Source organism: Carcharodon carcharias, chromosome 15 (assembly GCF_017639515.1).
Source record: "Carcharodon carcharias isolate sCarCar2 chromosome 15, sCarCar2.pri, whole genome shotgun sequence".
NCBI lineage: Eukaryota > Metazoa > Chordata > Chondrichthyes > Lamniformes > Lamnidae > Carcharodon > Carcharodon carcharias.
The window spans coordinates 48,023,131-48,041,245 of record NC_054481.1 but is presented as its reverse complement, the minus strand read 5'-3'; the positions used below and the strand labels follow the sequence as shown (position 1 = coordinate 48,041,245).

Here is an 18,115-nt window from a genome sequence, read left to right as displayed (position 1 = left end):
GATGTGAAATGGAAAATATTTCATTCTGTAGCCCACACATAGAAACATGGAAAATAGGAGCAGGAGTAGGCCATTTGGCCCTTTGAGCCTGCTCTGCCGTTCATTATGATCATGGCTGATCATCCAACTCAATAGCCTGCTCTCGCTTTCTCTCCATGTCCTTTGATCCATTTCACCCCAAGAGTTATATCTAACTCCTTCTTGAAAACATACAATGTTTTGGCCTCAAGTACTTTCTGTGGTAGCGAATTCCAAAGGCTCACCACTCTCTGGGTGAAGAAATTTCTCCTCATCTCAGTCCTAAATGGTCTACCCCATATAATGTCAGACTTTGACCCCTGGTTCTGGACTACCCCACTATCGGGAACATCCTTCCTGCATCTACCATGTCTAGTCCTGTTAGAATTTTATAGGTTTCTATGAGATCCCCCCTCATTCTTCTGAACTCCAGCGAATATAATCCCAACCGACTCAATCTCTCCTCATATGTCAGTCCCGCCATCCCAAGAATCAGTCTGGTAAACCTTCGCAGCACTCCCTCTATAGCAAGAACATCCTTCCTCAGATAAAGAGACCAAAACTACACACAATATTCCAGGTGTGGTCTCAACAAGGCCCTGTATAACTGCAGCAAGACATCCCTGCTCTTGTACTCGAATCCTCTGGCTATGAAAGCCAACATACCATTTGCCTTCTTTACTGCCTGCTGGACCTGCATACTTACCTTCAGCAACTGGTGTACGAGGACACCCAGGTCTCATTGCACATTCCCCTCTATCAATTTATAGCCATTCAAATAATAATCTGCCTTCCTGTTTTTGCTACCAAACTGGATAACCTCACATTTATCCACATTATACTGCATCCACCATGCATTTGCCCACTCACTCAGCTTGCCCAAATCACAATGAAGCATTTCTGGATCCTCCTCACAGCTCACCCTCCCACCCAGCTTTGTGTCATCTGCAAATTTGGAGATATTACATTTAGTTCCCTCATCTAAATCATTAATATATATTGTGAATAGCTGGGGTCCCAGCACCGACCCCACGGTACCCCACTAGTCACTGTCTGCCATTTGGGAAAAAACCTGTTTATTCCTACTCTTTGTTTCCTGTCTGCCAACCAGTTTTCTATCCATCTCAATACACTACCCCCAAACCCATGTGTTTTAATTTTACACACTAATCTCTTATGTGGGACTTTGTCGAAAGCCTTCTTAAAGTCCAAATAAACCATATTCACTGGCTCCCATCATCAACTCTACTAGTTACATTCTTGAAAAATTCCAGTAGATTTGTCAAGCACGATTTCCCTTTCGTAAATCCATGCTGATTCTGTCCAATTCTGCCACTGTTTTGCAAGTGCTCAGCTATTAAATCTTTTATAATGGACTCGAGAATTTTCCCCACTACTGACGTCAAGCTGACTGGTCTATAATTCCCTGTTTTCGCTCTACCTGCCTTTTTAAATAGTGAGGTTACATTAGCCATCCTCCAATCTGTAGGAACAGTTTCAGAGTCTATAGAATAAGACCATAAGACATAGGAGCAGAAATTAGGCCATTCAGCCCATCTAGTCTGCTCCGCCATTCAATCATGGCTGATAGGTTTCTCAACCCCATTCTCCCACCTTCTCCCCATAATATTTGATCCCCTTATCAATCAAGAACCTATCTATCTCGGTCTTAAATACACTCAATGACCTGGCCTCCACAGCCTTTTGTGGTAATGAATTCCATAGATTCACCACTCTCTGGCTAAAGAAGTTTCTCCTCATCTCTGTTCTAAAAGGTCTTCCCTTTACACTGAGGCTGTGCCCTCGGGTCCTAGGCTCTCCTACTAATGGAAACATCTTCCCCACGTCCACTCTATCCAGGCCTTTCAGTATTCTGTAAGTTTCAATCAGATCCCCCCTCATCCTTCTAAACTCCTTCGAGTATAGACCCAGAGTCCTCAAACATTCCTCATATATTAAACCTTTCATTCCTGGGATCATTCTCGTGACCCTCCTCTGGACCCTCTCCAGGGCCAGCACATCCTTCCTGAGATACGGGGCCCAAAATTGCTCACAATATTCTAAATGTGGTCTGACCGGAGCCTTATAAAGCCTCAGCAGCACATCCCTGCTTTTATATTCTAGTCCTCTCAAAATAAATGCCAACATTGCATTTGCCTTCCTAACTACCGACTCAACCTGCAAGTTAACCTTAAGAGAATCCTGGACTAGGACTCCCAAGTCCCTTTGCACTCCAGATTTCTGAATTCTCTCCCCATTTAGAAAATAGTCTATGCCTCTATTCTTCCTACCAAAGTGCATGACCTCACACTTCCCCACGTTGTATTCCATCTGTCACTTCTTTGTGCATTCTCCTAACCTGTCCAAATCCTTCTGCAGCCCCCCCGCCTCCTCAATACTTCCTGTCTCTCTACCTATCTTTGTATTATCTGCAAACTTAGCGAGGATGCCCTCAGTTCCTTCATCTAGATTATTAATGTATAAAGTAAAAAGTTGTGGTCCCAATACTGACCCCTGCGCAACTCCACTAGTCACCGGCCGCCATCCTGAGAAGGACCCCCTTATCCCCACTCTCTGCCTCCTGCCAGACAGCCAATCTTCTATCCATGCTAGTACCTTGCCTCTAATACCATGGGCTCTTATCTTACTGAGCAGCCTCCTGTACAGCACCTTGTCAAAGGCCTTCTGGAAATCCAAGTAGATAACAACCATTGGCTCTCCTTTGTCTAACCTACTCGCTACCTCCTCAAAGAATTCTAACAGATTTGTCAGGCATGACCCCCCCTTGATGAAACCATGCTGACTTTGCCCAATTTTACCATGCACTTCCAAGTACTCTGAAATCGCATCCTTAATAATGGACTCTGAATCTCGGAAGATGACCACCAATGCATCCACTATTTCTAGGACCACTTCCTTAAGTACTCTGGGATGTAGATTATCAGGCCCTGGAGACTTACTGGCCTTCAATCCCATCAATTTCTCCAACACCATTTCCCAACTAATACTGATTTATTTCAGTTCCTCCCTCTCACTAAACCCTGTGTTCCCCAACATTTCTGGCATATTATTTGTGTCCTCCTTTGTGAAGACAGATCCAAAGTATGTATTTAGTTGGTCAGCCATTTCTTTGTTCCCCATTATAAATTCCCTTGATTCTGACTGTAAGGGACCTACATTTGTCTTCACCAATCTTTTTCTCTTCACATGCCTATAGAAACTGTTACAGTCAATTTTTATGTTCCCTACAAGCTTACTCCCGTGCTCTATTTTCCCCTTCTTAATCAATACCTTCGTCCTCCTTTGCTGAATTCTAAAGTGTTCCCAATCCTCAGGTCTGTTGTTTTTTCTGGCCAATTTGTACGCCTCTTCCTCGGATCTAATAATATCTCTAATTTCCCTTGTAAGCCATGGTTTGGCCATCTTTCCTATTTTACTTTCGTGCCTGACAGGAATAAATTGTTGCAGTTCACCCATGCGTTCTTTGAACGTTTGCCATTGCCTATCCACCATCATCCCTTTGTTTCCCAATCCATCATAGCCAACTCACGCCTCATACCATCGTAGTTTCCTTTATTAAGATTCAGGACCCTAGTCTCAGAATCAACTACATCACTCTCCAAAACAAAAACCGAAATACCTGGAAAAACTCAGCAGGTCTGGCAGCATTGGCAGAGAAGAGCAAAGTTTCGAGTCCTCATGACCCTTCAACAGAACTAAGTAGAAATAGGAAAGGGGTGAAATATAAACTGGTTTGGCGGGGGGGGCGGGGTGGGGGCATTGTTGGGACTAGCAAGCAGTGATAGGAGGAGATAACCAAAAGATGTCACAGACAAAAGAACAAAGAGGTGTTGAAGGTGGTGATATAATCTAAAAGAATGTGCTAGTTAAAAGTGGAGAACAGGACAAGCAAGGTAGTTCTAGTGGGGGTGGGGTGAAATAAACCATGGGTGGAATACATTTAAAAATAACAGAAATAGGTGGGAAAAGAAAAATCTATATAAATTATTGGAAAAAAACAAAAGGGAGGGGGAAGAAACGAAAAGGGGGTGGGGATGGAGGAGAGAGTTCAAGATCTAAAGTTGTTGAACTCAATATTCAGTCCGGAAGGCTGTAAAGTGCCTAGTCGGAAGATGAGGTGCTGCTCCTCCAGTTTGCTTTGAGCTTCACTGGAACAATGCAGCAAGCCACGGACAGACATGTGGGCAAGAGAGCAGGGTGGAGTGTTAAAATGGCAAGCAACAGGGAGGTTTGGGTCATGCTTGCGGACAGACCGAAGGTGTTCTGCAAAGCAGTCACCCAGTCTGTGTTTGGTCTCTCCAATGTAGAGGAAACTGCATTGGGAGCAACGAATGCAGTAGACTAAGTTGAGGGAAATGCAAGTGAAATGCTGCTTCACTTGAAAGGAGTGTTTGGGCCCTTGGACAGTGAGGAGAGAGGAAGTGAAAGGGCAGGTGTTGCATATTTTGCGTTTGCATGGGGAGGTGCCGTAGGTGGGGGTTGAGGAGGAGGGGGTGATGGAGGAGTGGACCAGGGTGTCACAGAGGGAACGATCCCTACAGAATGCCGCCGGGGGGGGGTGAAGGGAAGATGTGTTTGGTGGTGGCATCATGCTGGAGTTGGCGGAAATGGTGGAGGATGATCCTTTGAACGTGGAGGCTAATGGGGTGATACTCACTCTCGTCACTCTCCATCTTGATGAAGAATTCTATCATATTGTGGTCGCTCATCCCCAAGGGGCCTCGCACAACTAGATTGCCAATTATTCCTTTCTCAATGTCACAAGAATTTCACCATTTTTATCAACATTAATGTTAGACTGATGGGTTGGATTTTACCAGCCTTTTGGAGAGAGGATGGCAGGCAGGGAAGCCCTAAAAACAGCATGGGAAGTGGGGCATGCCCATTGCCACCCCATCTTGTCAGCAGCAGGGAAGGTGGCAAATAACTCTTCTCCCCAGAGGCTTTTAAAATAAATTATTTCATCGGATGTCAGCTTTGCTGGCAAGGCCAGTTTTTGTTGTCACTTAAGTGTCTGATTAGGGGTCTCATCCCACCGCAATCAGTGGTGGCCCTTCATCAAGTGGGGGGACCACCAGGTAAACCCTCGTGGCTTCTCAGTGAGCTCTAGGAGACCCCCTCCTATTTGGGTATCTATGGCCCATGGAAGGCCCCCCAGTGGATATGGTTTCCCCCAAGGCCTACCCTTACTCACCGGGACCTGCCTTGATGCCCCTCCAGCCCCACTTACCTGGTTGGGAGGGCAATATCCTTCCAAGGCTTCATTTTCTTCCAGGTGCATCCGAGCAGTGGCCACCACTCCAGTTGGCACTGCTGGGATAGCTGGGCTGCCGGTCCTCCAATTAGCAGACAGCTCTTGGGGCCATTTGGCTGACAGCTGTCCTGCCTGTAAAATGTAGTCCCGAATCCCGCAGACCACCAAGGTGAGGTCAAACCCCCACCCGCCTTCAGGCCCGTTGGCAGGACCCCTGCCGCAATGACTAAACCCAACTCCATTGTACACACACACAAAAGTCAATGAAAATGTTGCTTCAGCACAGCGAGACTTAGCCACAAGAGCAAATTACAAATGTTCTTGCAAGCTTCAGTTAGTATTATCACTGTAATTGCAATGTTGTCAACACATTTGTACAATATTCTATCAGGAGGAGCAGAACAGAGAAATTAATGCCAATATGGTTTAAAGGTGTGCTCTAGGATTCATGTGAGACTTTCTTCATGAGCTTGATTGCTTTGGCCAACAGAGGCAGACTCAGAGCCACCAGTTCCTTCCTCTATGTCAAACAGCTCAAAATGCTCTCTCCGATACAGCCCTTGTTGGGAAGGGCATCATACATAGACTGGCGCTAGCTTCCCTTCACTGTTCAAGTGAGCACGGTATAAACATTTCATACGTGCTGTTACACCACTGAAATCCCAGTGACAGCATAGTCAACTAGAATTACTAAATTATCTATCCTGACAGTAAATGAACTATTGATTAAATCTCAAACTCAGACAAGTGTACACGAATACAACATCACTCATAGTTTCTAGAATCCTTGACCTTTGATATTTGAGATAAATGCCGTTCTCACATTGTGAATCAGATTTCACGCTGTTGCCACAAGAGTGGGGGCTTTCTCAGCCAGCACTGTACTCTGTTATAACCATTAATCAAAGATTTTGTTCACCAAATAGCTCAGGTATGATTTTTTTTTGTCAATGCAACATTCATTTTAAAAGATACACACACCTGGTGCTATGAATCTGATAAGAGAATACCCCACCTAACAGAATACCCCACCTAACAGCAAGTTTTGTTTTCAGAGAGACTGCCCCACAAGATTTCAATGGAATTGAATTCAGAGAGGCTGGATCCTAGTAATGGAGTTTTGTAATATGGTGGAACGATGGATTATAGCGGTGAGGGCTGGAACAGTTAATTAACAGCACTTTTGTTCCTGCTTTCTGAAAGATGCTAATTTGGGATTCATTGATTCATGTGGACCCCCTACACAACAACCCATTGTTTAGAAACAAATTTATCCCACCGTTATCACTTCAAAGACTGGTCAATAATGGCAGAAAGGTCAAATCATGGTCAATTAGTATAAGTGATGTTTTTCTTTTGTCATTTATGGATGCGCCGTTGGTAGAACTTTGCTGTGCACAAATTAGCTGTCGTGTACATAACAACACTGACTACACATCAAAAAGTAATTCAATGGACATGAGGCACCCTGAGGCATTGTGACAAAGCGTTATGTAAATGAAAGTGCTTGCTTCTTCATTTACTCAACTTAATTTCAACTGACCTTAATTTCAACTGACTGGAAATAAAGATCTGATTCACAGAACACAATGGATATAAACGCATGCAAAAGCAAAATACGGCGAATGCTGGGAAATTTAAAGCTGGGAATACTCAACACGTCTGGCAAGCATCTGTGGGGAGAGAGCCAGAGTTAATGGCCAGGATTTTCCCCTCGTTGGGCGGGCATGACGGGCAGCCTGGGAACGGCCGCAAGACAGATAACCGCCTCCGGACTGGGCTCCAAACGCGATTTCACACCAGCTGGCCAATTACTGGCCAGCCAGCATGAAACGCGTGCTAACAGCCTCAGCGATGCGGGATGGGGCAGGAGGAGTGCAAGCACTAAAGTCTGTGCATGTGCAGGAGAGCACGCACTGAAAGCTCCCCAAAGGTACAGAGCTACCTTAGGGAGCTGAAGAATTTTAAATACAAAAATAAACATTTTACAAATGATATAAACATGTCCTCACATGTGACTCAGTCACATGCAGAGGGCCATATAAAACCTGATATTAAAAATTATTTTTTTGTAGTAACCATTGAAAATCTCATCCCACCCACGGATGAGGTTTCGTTAAAATGCAAATGCTGCCTGGCCTATTCGCCCATTCGCCAACTGAACGGCTGAGCGGGCAGTGAAAAATAAAAATTAATTAACTGCTTAAGGACCTTAATAGGCCTCTTAATTGTAGCTGCACGCACGCCCGCCAACCGAAACATCACGAGTGTTTGAAGGCATCAGGATGATCGGCCAACATCATCGCGCACTATTTCACACCCGTTTGGGTCAGGTGCATGCCCGCCCATGGGACAAAAAGTTCTGCCCAATGGTTCAGGCCAATGTCCTTGCGTCAGAACTGGAAAAAGTTAGAGACGTGACAGGGAACAGGATACAAAGTTGTTTTCTGGCAGCCAGACTGTAGGTCACATCTTCTGCCCACCTTTCAAAGACCTGAGCTGACACAACCTCCCAATCCCTTATCAAAGCACCTATCCTTCGAGACAGCGGTTAATTTGACAAAAGGGCCGTCATAGCCCAGGTTGAATGCAAACCCGCCTTCCATTCACATGTTTGCAATTCAGTGCACAATTCCTGCTGTAAGGAATCTGAGCTGATTTTCTTTTCTCTCCCTCCATCCTGGACACTTTGGGAGCAATTATACATAGGGGCCCCACTATAATGCGGTCTACGAGATCCACATCACGAGACCCTGTTACAGGTGAGACCATGTTTTAATGAGTTTCTTTCAAAAGTGCCAAGCCCATAGCCAGAATAATAAAACAAAGAAGATGAAGCCAAACAATTCAAATAAATTCAATTTTATTTCTTCTGGTAACAGAAATGTGAATATATATATATACAATCGGTTGCTGTTGAAAGGATGGATGCTTGTTGAAGAAATCAGTAATTTTTTTTAATGTTCATATGTAATCTTCACATCTTTGCTAGTTGTAGCATATTCTGAACTTATGTTCCACTTGCAGCAGTTGGTTTTTTTATTAGCTTCCAATCAACTCTTCTAGGTAGTGGATGACTATATGAATAATGGCAATGGCTTGGTCTCGGCTTCATCATAGGCACCATTATCTCTAGCCTCTAGATGTCTTTGGTGTTTGGGTCTGTTTAACTGGTCAATGTTTCATCATCTGACATCTTCTAGTTGGTAGTGGTGATATTAAGCCATGGCATCAGTATCTAATTCGACTGGCTTTGTTTAGAATGTGGGCATTGAATCCATCATAGTCCATGACTCTCTTCTCACTTTCAAGTATTTCTTCTTCGGTGAAGCCTTGAAAATCCTCCATGTTGTTGCTGCTGGTTTCCACCTCAATTGCAGCACCCAGGATATGCTTCCAGGAGTTTTGATGCAGTGGATTATCACTTCTTGCCAGGCAAAGCTAAGTATGTAGATTCCATCTGACATGTTGAATTTCTTCAGGCAAGTTATCAGGTCGTTCTTACTGTTCACCATTCTTTAGATCAATTCTCTTCTGTAGTCACGATAGAAGGTCAGTATGATGCCTTTGTCAAGGAGTTGAATTTTTGAGGTGCTGTTTTTCAGTAGACTTACAAATTTGACGTTCCTACTTTGTGTTACCAGGTTTTCTACGGGTGGGTGTGTAGGGGAGTATTCAAGAAGCAAGATGGCCCTCTTCAGTAGTTTGTTTTGTCTGAAATGTTCTCTGATGTTTGGTATGAATTCATGATGGAACCAGTCTTTGAAAATTGATGAACTCAACCAGGCTTTGGTATTACTCGAATACTTACATAGCAGTGATATTAGGTTTAGATGATAGAAGCAGGGTGGTTTGGAGAATTTTCCATTGACGAGTGGAGGCAGCTTGCATAAACAAGTTTTGCTGCAACAAAGGAGGTCAGTCAACTACGTCTTTATCTGTTTAGATCCGGACTGTTTGTTGGTGTCGTTCCCTGTTGCTAGCGTCTTCTCGGGCAACAGTTGTTTTATCAGAGTTGTAGGCTTGTTCTTCAGTGTATCCTCCCTCGTGTAAAATCTTCTTTAATTCAGCGGGTAGTGATGTTGCAACTGGATTGTCCATGGACCGTTGTTTTCCTCTCATAGTAACTTGTGAAATGCTGTACCAGTCCTTGAACCTTGCTAGCCATCCTTTGCTGGCTCCAAACACTACTGGGACGCTGATATTTCTATTCATTTGGTGGCAAACTTCTTAGCCTGAGCTTGAATAACAGGACTGGATAAAGTTACACCCTCAGCTCTGTGCTGGGCAAACCAAGTACATACATATCCTTGTTGAGGGGTGTGTTGTCAGCAGTTTGGACTTTCTTTCTTGCTTGACCACCTGCATTCATTTCTAGTGATGCCTTTCAATGATTCTCTTCATCTTTAAGCTGCCCACGAAGCGTTGATTCAAGAAGCAACAAAGTGCAGTTAAAGAGGGAGGTTTTTAAAGGAGTGTCTTGAAAGGAGAGAGAGAGATGAGGTTTAAGGAGGGAACTCCAGCTTTTAAGGTGTAGGGTGCAAAAGGCATGGCCGACAATGGTGGAATTAAGGAATTCAGGATGCTATAGAGGGCAGATTTGGAGCAGCACAGATCTCGGACGGTTATCGGGTTGCGGAGGTGACATTGAGAGTCGAATGGCACAACCTCATCAAGACATTTGACATCAGGAATCTTCAAGTCCAGGTTAGCTTAAAAGCAGGTTGTTCCTGAGCTAAATCCAGCAAGTTAGCCTCTCTGTAATTAAGTCTGGAATTTCTTTTTAAATCTGTTATTCGAATAAATTAAGAAGTTGATCCCTTAATTCAGCTGGTGCCGAATCCCCATCTATGGCCTCAATTGTCTGACTGATGCAATACTGAGCCCTTGTAACAGTTGCCAGGGAAACAATTGCATTGCAATCTGTTCACCAGGTTCATATATAAAGGATGGATTTGTCCACCGACAATATGACAGAGCTATACTTAGCAAGCTGTAAAATGTCAGTACTAATAACCATTCCCATCACTGTCACCATGGTTAATTTTCTATTGAAGTGGACATCATAATCTTCTAGTCAGCTGGAAAACCCTGTACTGGCCAGCAACTATTCAAAACATGCTCTTTATATTATAGTTATGACACTTTAAATGCGATTTGGGCTTATTTTACAGTTCATAACCTCCCTTTCCTCAAGAGAAAACAAAAATGTTAAAAACCATAACAAGAGTCTGAAATCGTTACAGAAAGGAATATGCTGATAGGGTAAGCTGAAGTAGGATGCCTCTTGCGGAGCATAAACATTGGCATAGACCAGTGGGCCGAATAGTCTGTTTCTGTGCTACATGTTGTATTAAACGTTGGACACGACTCCCCTGCTGATTATAACAAGAAAATCTGAGTAAGACCTCAGTGGGAATTTCATTTTGATAAATCTGGTAAAGCTAGCCTTTCCTTCACATGTTAAACTGGCAAAAGAACCAAAAGAAACAGTTTTACTTCTCATTCCGCTAGATCAAATACAGGATAAGGACGAATACATTGCACTCCTAAACCCTGGCATTCGAGGACTTTAGAAATGATTATACTTTTAAAATCAAGTGCTATGCAAAATATGAGTGGATGGATCTCAAGGATCTGAGCCTCATTACAAGACTTTAAGACATCAGAGTTCTTGACAACAATCCTGTGACATGTCCCAGCTTAACAGTAACTCAGGATACAAAAGGAGTTCAGAGCAGATTCTCAGTCTGCAACAGAGATGGCGTCATATCCCTATGAACCCAACCAATGAATCAGCTCTAGAGGGTCATTATGCCAATCAATAATTTCAACGTCATCACTACTATATTTTGTGATGACTCTACAAAGCTCAGAGTGCAAACCCACATTTACAAGCATGGAAAGCACACAAACTCGTCGTTAATCAGGGCAAGCACACAAACACCCAGTTAAAGCACGGCGAGTGTACAAACCCTCAGTTGCAGAGCGCCATGAGTGTGCAACCCACAGTTACAGAGCATGGTGGCTGTACAAATCCACAGTTACAGACTGGCAAGTGTGCAAAACCACAATTACAAAGCACGGCGAGTGTGCAAACCCACAGTTACAGAGCATGTCAAGCGTGCAGCCCGCAGTTACAGAGCATGGTAAGTTTGCAATCCCTCAGTTAGAGCACAGCGAATGTGCAAACCCACAGTTACAGAGCACGGTGAGTGTGCAAACCCAGAGTTACAGAGTACGGTGAGTGTGCAAACCTGTATTTACAGAGTATAGAGCATGTGCAAACCCACAGTTAAAGAGCACAGTGAGTGTGTACTCCTGCAGTTACAGAGTACAGCAAGTGTGCAAACACACAGTATTAGAGCACAACAAGTGTGCAGACCCGCAGTTACAGAGAATGGCAAGTGTGCAAACATGCAGTTACAGGGCATGGCGAGTGTGCTAACCCAGAGTTTTAGAGCACAGTGAGTGTGCAAAACCACAGTCACAGAGTACAGTAAGAGTGCAAACCTGTAGTTACAAAACACGGTGAGTGTGTAAATTCGCAGTTACAGAGTATGGCATGTGTGCAAACCCGCAGTTACAGCACGGCGAGTATGCAAACCTGCAGCTACAGAGCATGGTGAGTGTGCAAGTCTGCATTTACAGAGTACAGCGCATTTGCAAACCCACATTTACAGAGTACGGCGAGTGTGCAAACCTGCAGTTACAGACCACAGCAAGTGTACTAACCCGCAGCTTCAGAGCATTGCAAGTATGCAAACTTGCAGTTACAGAGAACGGCAAATGTGGAAACCTAGTGTTATAGAACATAGCGAGTGTGCAAAACCAGAGTTATAGAGTACGGTGAATGTGCAAACCCGCAGTTACAGAGTATGGTCTGTGCGCAAACCAGCAGTTACAGAGCACGGTGAGTGTGCAAACCTGTAGTTACCGAGTATGACGTGTGTGCAAACCCGCAGTTACAGAGCACAGTGAGTGTGCAAACCTGCAATTAAAGAGCACCATGAGTGTGCAAGTCCGCATTTAGAGTACAGCGCCTGTGCAAACCCACAGTTACAGAGTATGACGTGTGCGCAAACCCGCAGTTACAGAGCACAGTGAGTGTGCAAATCTGCAGTTACAGAGCACAGTGAGTGTGAAAACCTGAAGTTACAGAGCACGGTGACTGTGCAAACCTGCAGTTACAGAGTATGACGAGTGCGCAAACCCGCAATTAAAGAGCACGGTGAGTGTGCAAGTCCACATTTGCAGAATACAGCGCCTGTGCAAACCCGCCGTGACAGCACATGGTGATTATGCACACCCATGTTTACAGAGTACAGCGCATGTGTAAACCCACAGTTATAGAGCACAGCAAATTTGCAAACCCGTAGTTACAAAGCATGGCTAGTGTGCAAACGTAATGTTACAGAGCATGGCAAGAGTGCAAACCCAGAGTTACAGAGCACAGGGAATGTGCAAACCCACAGTTATAGAGCACGGTGAGCATGCAAACCCACATTTACAGAGCACAACAATTGTGCAAACCCACATTTACAGGGTATGGTGAGTATGCTAACCGGCAGATACAGGGTACGGCAAATGTGCAAACCCGCAGTTACAGAGTATGGTGATTGTGCAAACCCACAGTTATAGAGCGCAACGAGTGTGCAAACACAAATGCACTGAAAATGATGCTGAGATGCCAGATGAAGTTATACTGCCAGCTTATATTGCTCTAATCTGTTGATGCTTACTAACAGGCTAGATTTCCAATGCATTATTATATCACTCCTACTCAATACCATAAGTAACATGGAGGGCATTAGAAGCATGCAAATGGTTTCAATGTATGTGAATATCAAGTTTAAATAAAAAAAGCAGCCCAGCACAGTTCACAAAATCCTACTTGGCTTTGTTACAAAATCACTGCATGCACAGACGTTATTTTAGTAAACAGTACATTGAGTGGTTAATTCTAAGCTTTGAAGTCAGTGAGATAACACAGGCCAGAGTGTGTCTGCCACACAGGCACACAGCAGCCTTGACCGCCCTTGCCTGCATTTAAATCATTTTTCGTCCAAATACAATTTGTCTGTCTTGACCCTCTGCTGGTCTTATGCTTGATAAAGTAGATTTAATAAATGTATTAACCAGGTCCACAGCTTCACATATGGGGCAGGATGGGGGGTGGCAGGAGGGTGGTGCGATTGGGGTGGGGGGGTTGAGGTGCATGGCACATATCTGAGGGTCTAGGTCAAGCGGCCTCCCCTCCCACAAGATTTCCTATTCATTCATTCTAATCTTTTTGATGAGCCATTAATGAGATCAAAGTGCAGGGCTCAGGGGCAGTGCAGCAGCTTCTGAAGGCGTAGGGTGATGGTGGATTTGGAGTGTTGGTGGGTGTGGGTTGGCGTTTTGGCAATCTGTGGCCTGTTTAGGGAATGAAACTAGCAGCAGACAGGGTAGCCTGTGGCCTGTTGCTTTGTAGATTCATAACTTTGATATTGGTAAAGTGGCAGGACTATTTTGAGGTCTTGTGTTGTTCTTCGGAAAACACTGTCAATTAAAAATAAAAGCACTGCATTTTGTCCTTGTACATGGCCATAGTTAGTCCTCGGTTAGAATACCAGAGTTAGTTTTAGACTGCTAACCTACTGGAGCCTACTTTAGTCTACTGGAGGATATTGAGGCTCTGGAAAGGGTGCAGAGACGACCTTGTTTAAAACACCTTAGTTATCCAGATAGGCATAGACACACTATTTTGAGCCTGTGTACCTTAGAAAAGCGTAGATCATGAAATTTGATTTGAGGTTTATGAAATAATGACGGGACTAGATTGCATGTATGTAGAGCAATTATTACAAATGCATAAGTTAGGGAGCACCTGGAGTCATGGTTACAAGCTATGTGTGGTCAGTTGGAAGTTTCTTGTCTCTGAGTCTGGAGGTTGTATGTTCAAATCCTATTCCGGAGTCTTGAGTGCAAAAATGTAGCCTAAGACTCCAATGCAGTGCTGAGGGAGTGCTGAACTGTCAGAGTTCCCATCTTTCAGATGTTATGCTTGCGTCAAATGCTGTGATTCGTGAAGACAATAGATATTTTTGCTTTTCAAAGAAGCATAAAATATGGACAATTTACCTTGACAAAATGGAGCCCAGGCCTCATTTGACTTATTTTGTGGTTTCTGTACAGAGATTAACTAATGTTTGGACATGTCTCAGAAAATCATTAAAACATAAATGACTTCGATTGAAGAAACATCAAGATGCAACAAATCACTTGTGGAATTAACCACTACTATTGTTTGGATATTCACAGAAACTGAATTATAATAGTCCCCCCAGACTTGGTGTTTGCAAATTTGAAATCCCACAAACAGGAGTGTGAAGAAGGTGCTGTCATTCATTCTCTATTGTGTGACTAATTGCTTAGCCATCAACCCGTTGTGTGGACAATGGAAAACATTGATACTGCTGTCACGTGACAGAAACTGACTTGTGTTGGGAAATATTTTCATTAATCCATAAGAATGGCCCAGAAAGATCAGCCTGGGATATGAAGCTCAGAGAGAAGACATCTCATGCAACAAAGAGGGGAACTCTGCCCAAAAAATCCACCATAGGCACAGAGACTGCAGGAGCCCATCTACAGTTTCAACTAGGGCAAAATCAAGAGCTTTCTGTTGTGAGGAAGCAGCAGAAACTTCCAACCTCCATTGTCTTCAGTGAACTGAGACAGAATTCTCAGACCTACAATATCTCCAACTTCAATCTGAAGCATCAGTGTAATAATGGCTTTTGAACTCTTTTTAAGAATATCAGTGCATGGTACATCTTTATAAATCATCCTTTCTTGCATGCATCTTGTGTGAATGAGGAGTGGGTCTTTATTGGGATTACATCTTGGTGTTGTGAAAATAAACATTTATCCTTTCTTTTGATTTAAACTTACAAGAAAGCCTGTTCTGTGTCTCTTAAAAGTTTTAAGGGGTTAAAACATTTCTTCTCAAAATACATCTTGTTGCGGTCAGTCGAGAGGTGAGGATAAAGGAGAAATTATCTCACATCTCTCCTCCGTCCGTGACATGGATGAGGCATTAAATCAAGGCCCAGTTTGCTGTCTCAGGTGGATGTAAATGATTCCATGGCACTAATTCCCTGGTGTCTGGCCAATGTTTATCCCTCTATCAACATTACAAAAGCAGATTGTCTGATCATTATTTTATGTTATTATGCAGAGACAAGCTGCATTCAATTAAACTAGTGAAAATAGTCCTCACGAAGGATATATTGGCCTTGGAAGGGGTGCAGCGCAGATTCGCCAGAATGATATCGGGCTAGAAGAATGAAATTAAAATGTCAGCTTTTGAGGCTAGGGTCAATTTAAAATATTAAAACTGAGTTTGAAAGAATTTCGTTGGCTAAGGGTATTAAAGGATATGGAATAAAAGGGGTAAATGATCCAGCCAAGGTCCAATTGAATGGCAGAACAGCCACAAGGGAATGAAGGGCCTACCACTGTTCTTATGTTTCCCTTGTATGTTCAGCCGATTTTAAATAAAATAGTTCAATGGTTTGTATTGAACTTCGTCTCCCCAAGTCTTCATTCAGTCTGACTTTGGATAGAATGAAAAAGACACAGAGAATTAAATAGAAGTTAAAGCAACAGGCCATTTGGCCCAACTGGTCTATGCTAACATTTTTATGCTCCACACAAGCCTTCATGTAAACAGATAAAGGACAGTTGAGTCAACTTACTTCAAAGAAATACACAGGAACCTCTTAAGGAAGCAATAGATGCCACTAAACCAAGCCAAGTATCTACAGCAGACCCCAATTAGTGTATTGTAAAATAGCCTTTACGGTTTGCACAGCAATGTACCTCAAAGTTGTACAATCTGCTTTTTCTGTGAAAATCTCAATCCATCACCGCCAATTGCCCAAATAGACCCATTCGGACATTTGTGATTATCAACATGGCTTGGTTCCAAATTACTTTGTACAAGTCCACAAAAGATTTATCTTTTTTAAGAGCCAAGCAATTCATGGAAAAGTGAGCTACTATAAATCAATAAACCTGTACTTATAACAATTCAAAGAAAACTGTGATTCTGTGATAAAAGTGAACACAAGTGTTTCAAACTGGAGGCGTGTTGATGGCAAGGTTAAAAAGAAATGGACTTTCTGGCAATTTGAACTCCATCCAATGGAAAAAGTCCCTCCTGTCAACACATGAACCTCACTCAATCCTTCCTTTTAAGGACATAAGAAAGAGGAGTTAGAGTACTTCATTCGCCACCACCACCCCCCAAGCCTACTCCATCATGACTGATCTACCTCAGTTACACTTCCCGCACGCAACCCATATTCCATGATTTCTTTAGTATCTGAAATTCTATTATCTACATAACATAAGAACATAAGAAACAGGTGCAGGAGTAGGCCATTCAACCTCTCAAGCCTGCCCTGCCATTCAATAAGATCATGGCCAATAACATGAATGTACTGAACGACTGAGCATGGATGACAGATTTCCTCTCTTAAAGGACATTAGTGAACCGGATGGGTTTTTACAACAATCAATGATAGTTGTCATGGTCACCATGACTATGACTAGCTTTATATTCCAGATTTATTGATTGAATTTAAGTTCCACGAGCTGCTGTGGTGGGATTTGAATCCATGTTCGTAGAGTATTAGGCTGGACCTATGGATTAGTGATATTACCACTAAGCTACCACCTCCCTGTGGACCATCATGGCCGACTCCTTATTCTGCGACTGTGACACCCATGCTCTAGACTCTCCAACCGGGGGAAACATCCTCCCAATACCTACTCAGTCAAGCCCCTTAAGAATTTCATATGTTTTAATGAGATCAACTCTCATCCTTCAAAACTCCAGTGAATAAAGGTCTATGTATTTAGTGCAATTTGGTGCAAGTAGATTGCAATTTTCACTTCCCTGTGCTGGATTTCAACAACAAGAGGCTGCTGATGATCTCAACTGGTGGTTTGCATCTAACATTGGGCATGGATGGACAGATTGAAGACCCATTCAGGGAAGATGTCCTAGGATGATGCCAGAAATACAAGGGTATTCATATCAGGAGAGGATGAACAGTCAGGGTCTCTTCCCTCTCGAAAAAAAAGGTTCAGGGATGACCTAATGGAGATCTTTAAAATTATGAAAGGTTTCGATAGTGTATATTCAGAGAGAATGTTTCCTCTTGTGGGGAAGAAGATAACTAGAGGCCATCAATATAAGGTAGTCACCAAAAATCTAATCGGAAATTCAGAAGAAACTATTTTGTCCAAAATTCATTTCCAAAGGAAGTGGCTGAAGTGAATAGTATAGATGCATTTAAGGGGAACCTAGACAAGCATTATGAGGGAGAAGGGAAATAGAGGTTACGATGATATGGATGGAAGATGGGAGGAGGCTCAAGTGGAGCATAAACCTTGTTGAAATTTCTCCTAACAGTACTGTGGGTGTACTGACACCACATGGATTGCAGCAGTTCAGGATGGCAGCTCACCACCACCTTCTCAAGGGAAGTTAGGAATGAGCAACAAATGCTGGCCTGGCCAGTGAAAACCACACCCCATGAATAAATAAAATTTAAAAAAAAACACTGGCATGGACTGGTTGGGCCAAATTGTCTATTTTGGTGCCATATATCCAAAGTAACCAACTAAATTGTTGCGACAGCTGTGTAATAAGTATCTAGCCTCTCCCCGGCAGCAGAATGGCTAATTTAAAGAGTTCCACTGCAGTACATGCTTTAAAATATCCTATTTTCACCTTAAAAGCAGGGTTGCCAAGTCTTCAGGACA

General features: G+C 43.2%; 1 protein-coding gene across 1 annotated transcript in view; it reads right to left on the bottom strand.

Moving 5' to 3' along the window:
- LOC121287954 (uncharacterized protein C7orf50) overlaps positions 1-18,115 on the bottom strand; it is a 345,582-nt gene that overhangs the window by 120,557 nt on the left and 206,910 nt on the right. The window lies entirely within an intron of this gene.